The sequence below is a fragment of the Apodemus sylvaticus genome, chromosome 3 (assembly GCF_947179515.1).
Source record: "Apodemus sylvaticus chromosome 3, mApoSyl1.1, whole genome shotgun sequence".
NCBI classification, from domain to species: Eukaryota; Metazoa; Chordata; class Mammalia; order Rodentia; family Muridae; genus Apodemus; species Apodemus sylvaticus.
In genome coordinates this window covers 138,622,585-138,635,542 of record NC_067474.1, presented here as the reverse complement: position 1 = coordinate 138,635,542, position 12,958 = coordinate 138,622,585, and positions in this window count along the sequence as shown.

The following is a 12,958-nucleotide window of genomic DNA, read 5'->3' as shown; positions in this document are numbered from 1 at the left end:
AGTACTAGGATTAAAGGCATGCACCGCTATACCTAGACATTGGAAATTCATATAACAAAAAGGGTAGGCCAGGTAGGCCTTTCATCCTAGCCACTCTGGGGGCTGCAGCAAGAAGATGGCAAGTTCAAGGCCAGCCTGAGTAACTTAGACCTTGTCTCAATTAAAAATTTTTTTTAATTGACTGTGTCTAAAGCTTTGTGGTAGAGCAATTGCCTAGCATGCCAAAGGCCTGCATTTCAGTTCCCAGCAACACACACACACACACACATGCACATGATGATGGGCCAATGAAGAGAAAAATTAAGTCAGCAGATCATACGAATGACCATGATCCTAATTGGTATCCCTAACTGCTCTACATTTTTAGCCTACTGCCCAGCACACAGTAGGACCTCTACATTTTGTTGTATGAACAGAGAAATGCAGGATGCTTTCTGCTAGCAATTGTTAGGTCCACTGCACAGAGACCTGTGCTCCTGCAACATGTGACAATCCACTTAGTGTCCCCAATGGTCACGTGAGATGAGTATGGCCCTGATCTCATTCACAGAAATGGAAATTGGAGCACAGAAAGGCTGCATTCCTCGTCCAAGTGTGCACAGCCTCTTTGCAGGTGGTGGGAAGAAGCTCCTTCTGTGTACCTGGTGGGGGCCTTCTTTGGGGTGTCAAGCACATTTAGGGTCTTCCCTTCATACAATCATCAGAAGCAGAAGCAGGAACCACACATCTCTCAAAAGTGAAAAGATCCACCGTTCAGAGCAAAGGCACTTGCCCGGCCTAGAAGCTGACCTCTGAGCTTTATCTGTTAATACCGTGCTCTCTCTCCTACACTGCATCAGTTTCCTGAAACATTTCCTGAGCTGTGTTTCCCGCCTCCTCCCCCTACACCCCCACCCCCGCAAGCTTTGGGAAGGAAGCAGTTCCAGGAGAAGAGCTGGCCCAGTGACTAGGCAGCAGAATTTATGTCCTGTCCAGGGCGGACAGTTTGGCTGCTGTTACGAAAGGCTGAGCAGGGTGCAAGCATGGAACTTATTCCCTGTAAATGACTTCAAATGTCAGGCAGCACAGCCCAGAACTTTCTGTGCACGCACCCAGCTGCTGGAGGCCAGGCCCTCACAGTGAGCATGCCCGCTGACCTCGTGGCTACTCCAAATGCCATCAGAGCTCGCTAGGAGACAGAAGGTTCCACTGAAGAGCTAGAGCAACATGCTTGCAGGGGACACAGGGGCCCCTCCCTCCCGAGAGATGGCACAAGGACAGAGGGTGTTGTTCTGATCTGAATAAGATCCACTCCAGTGCAGATGGAGCAAGAAATTACCTGCAGATGTGACTAGGCATCACCACTGTGACTTGTAGGGGCTGTCTCGAAGGCTGGGGAACCAGGGGCCTCTTAGAGAAGGCTTCATTCCACACAGCAACCCACATAAACCTCCAGGCAAAGTAGACTTATGCCTGGGCCTAAGGGTAATTAGGCCTGACTTGCCCATAGAGTCAACTGGTGAATTAGTCTGCAGGACTTCAGGAAGGGCTTTTCTGCAGGGATACCCAGAATGCAAGCTGTCAGTGGTCCTCTGGGCACAGGCCACATGGGGGCCAAGTCCTCCAAGAGTATGACAGAGCCTTCCTTCCTGGGTACATTGTAAGCTGTGTAAAACAAGACAGTATGCTTTTTAAAGTAGACAGCTAAAGCAGTGTAATAAGGGACCAAGCTGGAGAGATGGCTCAGTGGTTAAGAGCACTGGCTGGTCTTCCAGAGGACCTGTGTTCAATTCCCAGCAACCACATGGCAGTAACTGCAGTTCTAAGGGATTGGACAGTCCATTCTGGCCTCTGTAAGCATCAACCATGAAAGTGGTACATACATGTATAATGCAGGCAAAACACATAAAATAAAAAATGTTTTAAAAGGGACTCTTGTGAATGGTGATGGAGGAATAGATGCTAGATGGATGGATGGGTCAATGGGCAGATTATTCATTTACTCACTAAATTAATCTCATTAATAATTATTCATTAATTAATCAGTCCAGGCTAGTATCTAAAGGGCTTCAAACTCTGGTTCTGGCAGAGATACATAGATCTTTTCTACGGACACAGACACACAGATGCATAGATCCTGTCCTGAAGAAGCATACACCAGGGCAAGGCAAAGGGGATACAGGTGGCCAGCCACCTCAGATCAGACAGGTTGTTCTCCTGGAGCACATGGTGGAAGGAGAGGAGGAGGAGGACAATGACTTGTCTTAAGTGGTCAAGGAAGACTTCATGGAGAGGGCAATAAAGAGGCTGCCCCGTGACAGGGGACCAGAGGGCCAAGGGGGTGTCCCGGTTGGGGCAGTGCTCGCCTTGTAAGCATGAGGACCTCGTTTGATTCTCAGAACACACCTGAAAGGCTCTGGGCTCGGTGGCAGTCCTTTGGCACAGGAGAAACAAATGGATCTTGAAACAAGAAACGGGTGGATCTTGGGGGCTTGGGACCAGCCAGCCTAATGAGCCACTCATTTGGTGGGCTCCTGACCTCAAAAAAGTCCTGTCTCAAAAAAAAACCCAAAGTGGATGGCATCCCAAGAGACAGACCCCCAAGTTGAGCTCTTGCTTCCACATGCATGTTCACACCCACATACAGATGTATACCCTCCCTGCAACACACAGATACATCACACACACACTAACCATCCTCTGGACATCTCCCAAGCATCCTGACAGATGTCCCCTGAGACAAAGGTGTAGGGGCAGAGGCGAGAAATGTGTGCGTGGTTAGAGAGGGCCTGAGACAATGTTAGGAGCTGAAGGGAAAGTGGTGGGACACCATGCCAAGAACTTTTTGCAGGCCCTGGGACCTTAGGGAGTCTGCAGAGATAAGAACGCTGTTGGACTTTTGGAGTAGAGCCGTCGCCTTGGCCGAGAGTAAGTTGGGAAGATGGAGACTAGAGCGAGAGGCCAGGAGCTTCCAGGTGGCAAGTGTGGAAGAAAAGGACGCACTGGAGAGGTTTGGAAGTACTGTCCTCTAAGAGACTAGTGTGCTTGGGGGATGACATTGCAGGAGAGAAGGCAGCATTAGAGACAATGAGCCTGGGTGGACCAGTGGGAGAGAGGCAGCCTGTGTGGGTGAAGAAGGGGACAACCTAGCGAAAGATGACTGTTTGCTGATCAGCCTCAGCTTGCTTCTGCTTACCTTAAAACATTTCCAGGGGGTCCTTTCTCAGCATCTGCTTCCCTACATGAAGGTGGGATGCTCGGCCCCTCCCACTCTTCCTTCTGTATCCACCCACTATGAAGAAAACAGCCAAGAACACTGGAGATGGGCAGGAGGGCTCTTGAGGGGAAACACTGTTGAGCCCGATGTATTTTGGTGTTTCGTGGATTCATTATGGGGAGAGGACAGAAGAGCCCCAAGAGTCGGCTTCCTGCTGGCTCCCTGAGGTCCTGCTGGCCTTCCTGTTTCTTGTTGGCATTCAAGCCGCCATGCCATCCTGGTCCCTCTGGGCACACAGCTTTGACCCTAGCCTGCCGTCCCCTGAACCTGCTGTAGCTGTCTATCCTGCCTTCCCCTCTTGCTGAGCCAAACTTGCTACCTGTGATCTGCCCTTCTGTGCCACCAACCATCAGTTCTCGCATGTGACCTCTCCGGTGCCTCTGCCTCCGGAATGTTCCTGACTTCTCCATCCTGAACTGCAACCTGCCTCTGCTTCCCCTGCCACAGTGGCCCTCCACACTATCACCTTTGCTTCATCTCCATTTACCCCCAGCTCCCCTCCAATCCAGACCCTCAGCCCCATCCTGAAATTCTCTCCTGGATCCCCCGTTGCCTTCTGATTCCCCAGGACCCTCTTCCTGACTTTGGACCACACCAGAAAGGTCAGGCACTCCCATCAAGCTCTGCGGCTGGCTTTCTATCTGCACAATCTCTCTCCAAGATTGTTCTCCCTCTAGCCTGACTCCTCTTGTGAGCTCCAGACTCATGCATTCAGCAGCCGGCTGGATGTCCTCCACCTGGGGCATGGTGTTGACTCACACTCACTCCATCCCCTCCTCCTACCCTAAAGTTCATTATCTTCTCGTTCTCTGACCTTGACCATCGATCCAGAGCCGCCCTGCACCCTACCCACCCTGCATCCACCGCATCGCTGGGTCAGCTTCACAGAGTCTCCACTGTCCTCTTGCTAGTTTGCCTCATCCCTTAGGATGTCTAGTTATGAGCTCAGTCTCTTCCTCCCTCTTATACCCGCTAAGTCATTTTATCCCTTGACTACTCTTTTTTGGGGGGGGGGTTGGATTTTTTTTTCCCCAAGACAGGGTTTCTCTGTGTAGCCCTGGCTGTCCTGGAACTCACTCTGCAGACCAGGCTGGCCTTGAACTCAAAAATCCATCTGCCTCTGCCTCCCAGAGTGCTGGGATCACAGGCGTGCGCCACCACCTCCCAGCCCATGACTACTCTTTTGTTGTTGTTGTTGGGGTTTTTTGTTTTGTTTTTTGGAGACAGGGTTTCTCTGTATAGCCCTGGCTGTCCTGGAGCTCACTCTGTAGACCAGGCTGGCCTCGAACTCAGAAATCCGCCTGCCTCTGCCTCCCAAAGTGCTGGGATTACAGGCGTGAGCCACCACCGCCCGGCTCCATGACTACTCATATGCATTTGTTATTGTTTGAGATAGTCTTCCAAAGTAGCCCAGGCTAAGCCGGAACTCTGGATCTTCCAGCCTCAGACTTTCTAGTGATATTATTAAAGATGCATGCTGCCCAGGACCAGCTGCTCTGTTTTTTATTGTTTTAATCTTTGTTCTTTTAATGTGTGTGTGTGTGTGTGTGTGTGTGTGTGTGTGTATTCTCGCGCATGCTTGTTGGAATTGGTTCTTGCCTTCCATCTCACTGAAGCAAGTTCTCTCTTGTTTCAGCCATGTTTCCTACTCCTGGCTGGTTGACTCACAAGTTTCTAGGCAACTTTTTTGTCTCTACCTCTGCATCCAGACTTCTGTGGGTTGCAGGGAACAAAGCTCAGGCTGGCATGGCTGTCACTTCTGCATGCTAAGCTGTCTCTTGAGCCCACTTCTATGTTCTTTCTTTGAACGTTTACTCTATGCGCATGAGTATTCTGCCTATGTCTGTGCACATCCTGGTGCCCATGGAGGTCAGAAGACGGTGTCAGATCCTCTGGAACTGCACTCATGTGTTGCTGCCAGCAGTTACAAATGAACCGGATACCTGGAAAAGAAACCCTGGGATGTATGGGAAGGCGGCAAAAAGAGAATTGAGTCAAGACGACATTTTGCCAATCAAGACTGAGCTTTAATGAATGTAGTCAATATATTAGCTTGGGGAAACCCCTCCTCCCAGATCTTGCTGGCTCCACGCTCAGCAGGTCGCCCTCTGAGGTCAGAGAACTGCAAGTCCAGCAGATCCAGAATGCTTCTAGGTGAGGCTGCTGGTGGCTTCCAGGTGAGAGCAGAGGGCTGTGTTGTTCTATAAAGAACAAAGGCCAGGAGTTTCACAGGCTGAGAACTGATGATCAGAGCAGAGGCTGGAAGCCCAGCTCAGATGCATGGATGGTTGGGAGCCACCATGTGAGTGCCGGGAACTGAACTTTGGTCCTCTGCAAGAGCATCAAATTCTCTTAACCGCTGAGCCATCTTTCCAGCTCCTACTTGTGTGTTCTTTATCAAACGCATCACCCTCTGAAATTAGCTCCCCCGACTGCTGTCCCTTGCTCACTGCAGCTCTCCTCACTAGAGCACGAGCTACCCCTGTGCTGGATGCAGCCCTGCCACCACACCTGCCCTCTGCCTCTCATCTGACCCCTTTCTACCCTCTGGATCTGCTCCTTCCCACTCTGACGAACCCATCAAGCTGATGGGAGAACCTTCTAGAAGGCTCCCTCTCGGAGAGAGGCTCTTCTCAACCTTAACTCCATTAGGCTCTGAAAAGCTGAATGCTCCAGAGCGTTAGTGTGTGTTCCTGTGGAAATCTCCATTACTGTTTACCAAAGTTTTGTAAAATACACAAGGGCATATCCCACAATGATGTCATCACATACCACAAGACATCGGAAAACTCTCGTACACTCATGAGACAATGAGAGTGGAAAAGGCAAGCGTGGCCTCAGCATTACCAGAAGTTTCCCCTCGCAGGTCTTCGGACGGCATCTTGAGTCCAGGCAACACTTGAATACCTCTGCTGCAGACAGCTGCATATCCTGCGCGCATGCTTCATTCAGGTCCCAGTAATAATGGCAGCCCTTGGGAGGCTTCGTCGTGCTCCTTCTTATATCCTCCCCAAATCATTCTACCCCATTACTTCTTCCATGTTCTCGTTCTCTGTGTGTGTGTGTGTGTCTGTCTGTCTGTCTATATGTGTGTGTCTGTCTCTGTCTCTTCTTTCTAGATAGGCTTTTTCTTTTCAGCCCAGGCTAGCCTCTAACTTGTAACGTAAGAGACAATGACCTTGAATTCCTGACCCTCTACCTTCAGTTCTTGAGTGTCGGGATTGTAGGCATGTGCCAACACATCCAGCTCCTTCCATGTTTCGTATCTCACTTACTACCCTCTGGCTTGATGGGTTCCTTTTTAAATTGATTTTATTTCTCTCCACTGCAATACAAGCTCCCTAAGGCAGGAACGCAGACTCAGACCCTGGTACGTGTTCCGTGATTGAGGCAGCAGATGCTTGGAAAGAATGGCTCGTGGGTGTGTCCCCCCAAGGCAGCTCTTCTCCACCATTGCTGCATCCCAAGTCACGTGAGGGCAGGGCTGAATTCCTGTCTCCTGTACCACGATCTTTAAGGTGAACTTGAGTCTACGCAGTGTCAGTTTTTAAAGTCTCCCAAATGAATCCAATGTGCAGCCAAGAACCAAAACCACTGGTCAGAATTGTTCCATTCTTCTGATGGAGAGACTGTTTATGTCACACTGGGCCAGAGTTCTACAGGATACAGACGGTGACTTTGCCAAATTTGGCCTGCCTCCTTCTGGACAAGGCAGCAAGCTGGAAGGCAGCTGTACACAGGAAGCTGTCAGGCTGTCCTGGGTGGGAACAACTGTACTGAGTGCCAGGCACAGCTCAGAGGTCAGGGCTGGCAGCTCGTATGATGATGTTTACCATCACAGGCTCATTAGCAGGGCTGGCTGCCCTGGAGACACTTCTCTGTGCTATGATGCTCAATTCAGGTACCTGACTACTGGAGAATTACTGATCTCAATGTGCAGAGAGAAACTCTAGGCTCTTCCCAGTTTGCCCTGGGCAGAGAGAGGCAACTCACACCACCTGCCTCGCCTCTAATGTGTAGCCAGAAAATGACACACCTATGATCTTGCTTGGGCTATGCTTCCTAAATGAGCCGTTCCCAGGAGCTCTTGCCTGCTTCAGGGATCTTCAGGCTAGGCTGGGATCTGAGAAGACCAGAGCAAGCCACTGTCCAGCTCATAGCTGCTTCTGGGGCTGAGTACCACCTAACAGAGGCGGCTGGCTCTGAGAAAGGAAATGGGCCAGACACTTAGCGCATCCCAGTGGTTCTCGGAGCAGTGTCCCCGTTGCATGGGGAAGCAGCTAAAGTGTGGCTCACCCTCTCCATCAGCATCCTCGTCTATAAGATGGGGGAAATCACACAGATCACAACGTTGCTGAGTTAGACATAAAGACATAAAGCACAAAGCAGAGAAAACATGAGAGATAGCAGATGTCTTCTTCAAGGCTTCCAGATCTTTCTCCCTGCCACCCCTCAGAAGAAAACCACTGAGGTTCCAGCAGGATTTGAAGTTCTTCCGTGAGTCAAGTCATTTCCTCTCGCACAGCACCCTTAATCAATACCTTTGCCTACCAGCCATGCCATTGGCTTTGCTTGACTTTCAATAAAAAAACGTAGGTCTGGAAAGGCCCAGACCCAAGCTCAAGCTCCCACAAGGCTGACAGGCAGAGCTGGGTCAGGATTCCAGGACTTTCTCTACCATAGCCACAGAAGGCTATGGCCTAGCCAGCCTCTGTGTGTGGGCAGGTTCCACCCCACTTCTCCAGGAGGAAGGGAACCAGGAAGCTCGAGGAAGAAGGAGTGCTGAGAGGAGGTTGGACCTGGTCCCTGATGTGGTACATGAGTCGAGTCAGGGCTGTTGCCACAGTGCTGGGGCTGGGACAGTAGCCGCCACTTCCACCCGAGTGGCAATGCTGGGTGGATCTGGGTCTGCCAGTGTGTGGACCTGGGGTAGGAAGGATGTTCTGCCCAGGCTGCCCAGAGGCTCTTGGCTATTGAGGTGAATGGGGTTAACCTGTCCAGCCATCTGTCTCATGTCTGTCATCCATGCAGCCTTTAACTCACAGGTAGCCAGGGACTATATCCAAAGCCCAGCAGGATCCTGATAGAAAGCGGTGGGTCTCAGCCCCAAGTCCTCTTATAGGGATGGATGATATGTCTAACTGCTTAAGAACCTGTTGGGGTATTAGGCCTCATGCCCCTGCTTTGAATGCATTCGATCATTTGCTTTTCACAGCAATCTTATGAGGTGGGTATTGCCACCCTGGTTTCACAGATAAGAGAGGCGAAGCCCAAGGCCACAGTCATGGGTGGAAGAGCCAGGACAATATCAAAGATCTTGATCCTCCCAGGACATTATTGCATTCCTGGAGACCATAGAAGCTAGCCAGCTTTGCCAAGGCCCACCGTCACCCCTGGCAAGAAGAGCAGAGCCTCCCATACCAGGCCACACAAGGGTCTCTGTGCCATTCCAACATTGGGTGAATTCTAAGACGGATGGAGACCTTCTCTGAGCTGGAAAGGAAGTAAGGATGGGTAAGAGAAAAGTAAAGAGTGTTAAAACCAGAAGTGATGAGCTGAGGAAAGAGAGTTTACTCTGACCAGGAGACCAGGAGAGTAAGAAAGGTCAGCATGGTACGGGTGGTATCTGAGCTGGGCTTGGACAAAGAAAGAAGGTGGGCTCCCTCCCAGAGCAGGAAGCAGTGCTGTAGAGCAGGAGATAAGGAGCTGCTCTCCATAGCAGAGACCCCAGCTCCAGCACAGGAACAGGCAGTTTCCTCCAAGCCAAGTGTGCTGACTAGAACACTTTTCCAGAAAGTCTAAGAAGGAGACACTGATGATGGATTAGTGAATTGGGACTGGCAGGTACCTATAGAGTTTATGGGGCCTGTCTGGGCATAGAGATCCCTTGACAGAGAAGTGAGTAACAGGGGCCTTGGAGAGAGAGCTAGGAACCTCTGGCTTGGATTCTTTAACCACAAGGACAAGAACCCACAAACAGGAAGGCCGGTACCTCAGAGGTACAGGTCAAGGGCCCCAGTTTACCTTGTCTAGAGGGAGGAATATCTGGCTTCCCCTGAGAGTCTAGGTCTTACCTGGTTTGGAAAGGGGTATGAGAATTTCATCTCTGCACTGAGAGAACTCGGGCCGCTGGAAAGGATGTCACACTTGGAGACCATCTGGAGGAAAGGCCTCTGGAGCTGGTCCCTTTTTTCACAGAACTGACGGGCAAGGGTAGGGGCCTCTGGCAAGCCCAGAGGATGATGGCCCAGGAAGGCGGCCGAGTCATCACGACGTGCTCCGTCAACCCCGCCCTGGCTTCTTGTGGCTGGGAAGCCTGATGTCTCTTTTTTCAGAAGAGAGATCCAAACCAGCTCACAAAGTGACAGGAGCCAGAGGACATTTTTAGCACAGATGTAACTTTCTAGCTTCTTCTTTTCCTGCCCCGCGGAGAGCTGAAAAACAAATCCGAGTTTAAAGAGACAAGTACAAAAAATGCAAACTGGGCAAGAGAACAGAGCCTCCAGCTGGCCGAAATGTGCCCGGGGCTCGGCAGCCCCTGCTTGGCAGGTGCCGGCGATTTATGGCTGAGTTTTGAAGACATTTCATCACGTTACGAGCCAGCTCAGGAGACCCTCATAAAACTCTGCTTATATAAAAGAACAAACTAGCTGATAAAAGTCAGCTGCTGCTTATAAACGCGCAGTGGAGATTGCAATTGAGTAGTGGATTTATTAGTCTGGGCTCTCCGAAAATGGAGAACCACTCCACACATTTGAATCAGGAGAGCTGGACCGCAGAGGGTCACTGCTCACAGCGTGGTGGCTGGACCACACTGCCCCTGGCCCCATGACTCATCCCACCAGAGACTGGAGGGTAACAGGCTCACCAAGGATCTAGTCATGCATTCCCACACTCGCCTCCTACAGAAGGAATCAGCCACTATCTCCACCCTCGGCACTCCTGCACATTCTTCCTGACGGGACCTGCTCACACCAGACTTGCACGGACTTCTCTTATTTACCTCGGTATCGTGGTGATCCGCGCAGGGCTGGGCCCATGGAGAGGTCTGGGGGCTGGACCACCGGGATGAGGCTGAGCTGCTTTTTATTACTGCCCTGCTCCTGACTGCATGCGTGCAGGGGCTCTGCGAGCTGTCTGTTGGAACTGGATGCTAGCTGCGGGGCTGGAAGCTTCTTGAAGAGAAGTATGGTGTGGATATTCAAAAGCTGGTTCATCCTTGTCTCTACTCTGCTTGGCCAGCCCTGTCTACACCGCTGCTTTTCCTATAGATCAGAGAAAGACCTGGCTACGGTAGCGCACACCTTTACTTCCAGCACTTGGGAGGCAGAGGCAGGCAGATTTCTGTGAGTTTGAGACCAGCCTGGTCTACATGTTGAGTTCCAGGCCAGTCAGGATAATGGCTTTGCAACAGAATGAGGGTCACTTGTTGGGAATACACAGAGTAAGTCCCTGTCCACCATGGGGGTCCAGGCCTCCGGTTCGGGGGCTCTAGTTCACTCCACCGGCACCAGGCTCAGGGAAACTCATTTCTTCTGCCCTTTGCAGAAACTCAGAAGGGACCTTCCAGGAATGATGGAAGGGTCACTCCCTGTCATTCTTTAAGAAGAACTGGCATTCTCCTCCCAGGCCCTGGCATAAAGGGCAAAGTATAAAGCTCTGGCAGGCAGCCTTGGGAACCACTCCAACCCTCTTGGCTATGGGATCAGAAAGGATGGCGACTGGTAAGGTTGGCGCTCCCCTGAAAGGGGTCAGGACACTCCATGGGCTGCTGCCAGGGCCATTCTGTTGGCTCTCCACAGGGCAGGGCACTCAGAGGATAGGCATTAGTTAGACTCTCACTTTCTGTGACAGAGAAGGGACAGTGGCCAGTAGGAAAGACCCTTTCACCAGAGCCAAGATCCTGTGTAAATGCAGCAGTGTTCTTGGCCATCAGTGGGGGCTTAGGAAACTCGCCGTCTCCACAGTTGAGCCTCCTCATCTATTCAATGCAGAAAAGCATACTTGCATCAATGCTTGCAATAGATGTTAAATAAGCTGGCCATGGTAGTGCAACCTGAAATCCCATGAAGAGGGTTGCAAAGAGATTAAAGCTGGACCAGTCCTAAAGCTGGACGATAGAGGGAGGGAGATCTTGTCTCAAAATCAAATGACTGGATGATGCTCATAATGCTAAAGAGCATACCAAACTGGGTGCACACCTTTAATCTCAGCACTGGGGAGCCTGAGGCAGGTGGATCTCAGGGAGTTCAAGGCCAGCCAAGATTATAGAGTTAGTTCCAGGACTGCCAGGGCTAATCAATCTTGAGGGTATCTTGATTTCTTAAATGTTGACAACTGTCCCCAGATCTGTTCCATATCCTTTCTTTTTTTTCTTTTTAGATTTGGTTTTTTCGAGACAGGGCTTCTCTGTGTAGCCCTGGCTGTCCTGGAACTCACTCTGTAGACCAGGCTGGCCTCGAACTCAGAAATCCGCCTGCCCCTCCTCCCGGAGTGCTGGGATTACAGGCGTGCGCCACCACCGCCCGGCTCCATATCCTTTCTTATATGAAGCTTATAATCCTACAAGGACATAGTGCCCTCTCCATCATGCAAATGGAGAACTGAGACTTAGCCAGGGGAAATCCCTGGACAGGACCACACAGCTACTTAGACGTTGTGCTGAGGACTGACCACAAGCCTAGGTTACAGGCTGTGCAGTACACGTTGTAACCTTCCTACACAATGCATACAGGAGTGCATACATGCCAATCCCCCTCCTCACGGGGGAAAAGGAACCCTAAAGGACCCAGTGCTCCGGCTGGCTGGAAAGTACCTGGCAGATGTCAGACACAGCAGTCAGTCACTAAGCCTGGGCTCCCCCGAGGCAGGCAGGGCTCCTTCTCCTGAGAACCTGGGCTTAGGACAACACTTACTTTGTCTGAGAGCAGACTTTTTTCCCTTGTGTTTCAGTGTTAGCAATGAGTCTCACGCAGGCTAGGAAGCTCTTTACCATGGAGCCACAACTCCAGCCATGAAAGAGCCTTCATATGTATGTTAGGAGGTATAGTGTGTGTACACGTGTGTGTGTATATGCATGCACATATGAAGGCCAGGGCTCATCCCTGCTCTAAGATTTTGTTTGTTTAAGACAGGATTTATGCAGTCCTGGAACTCCCTATGTAGACCAGACTTGCATCACAGTCTCAGAGATCATCCTACTTCTCCTCTGGCATGCTGGGATTAAAGACTCAATATTACAGGTGTGTAGCACCATGTCTCGCTCCACTTTAAGTTTTGAGATAGAGACTCCAACTGAATCTGGAGCTCAGGGATTGGCTCTAGGCGGCCAGGCCGGCGTGCCTCCAGCATCTTCCTGCTTCACCTCCCAGCGCCAGGGTTATACAGGTGCCTGCCTCGCTCAGCTCCTCGGGCTTGGACAGCAAGCACTTTGCCACAACGCCATCTCCCCAGCCCCGAATCTTCAGGCCGATTTCTGAACACCGACAGGAAAGCCAACGTTCTTCATTTTACTGGAACAGACTATGCACGGCTCCCAGGGCAGGGGAGGGTGTGGCCCACTGAGGGGCACAGGAAAGAGCACACTCCATCCTTCAGCTGTATGCTTAAGTAAAGAGCTTTCCTGGGACTCGCACAGGGTGAGTTTTCCTAAGTTACTAGAAATTTGATAATCCCAGTAAAAATGTTAACACATTTTTGCTG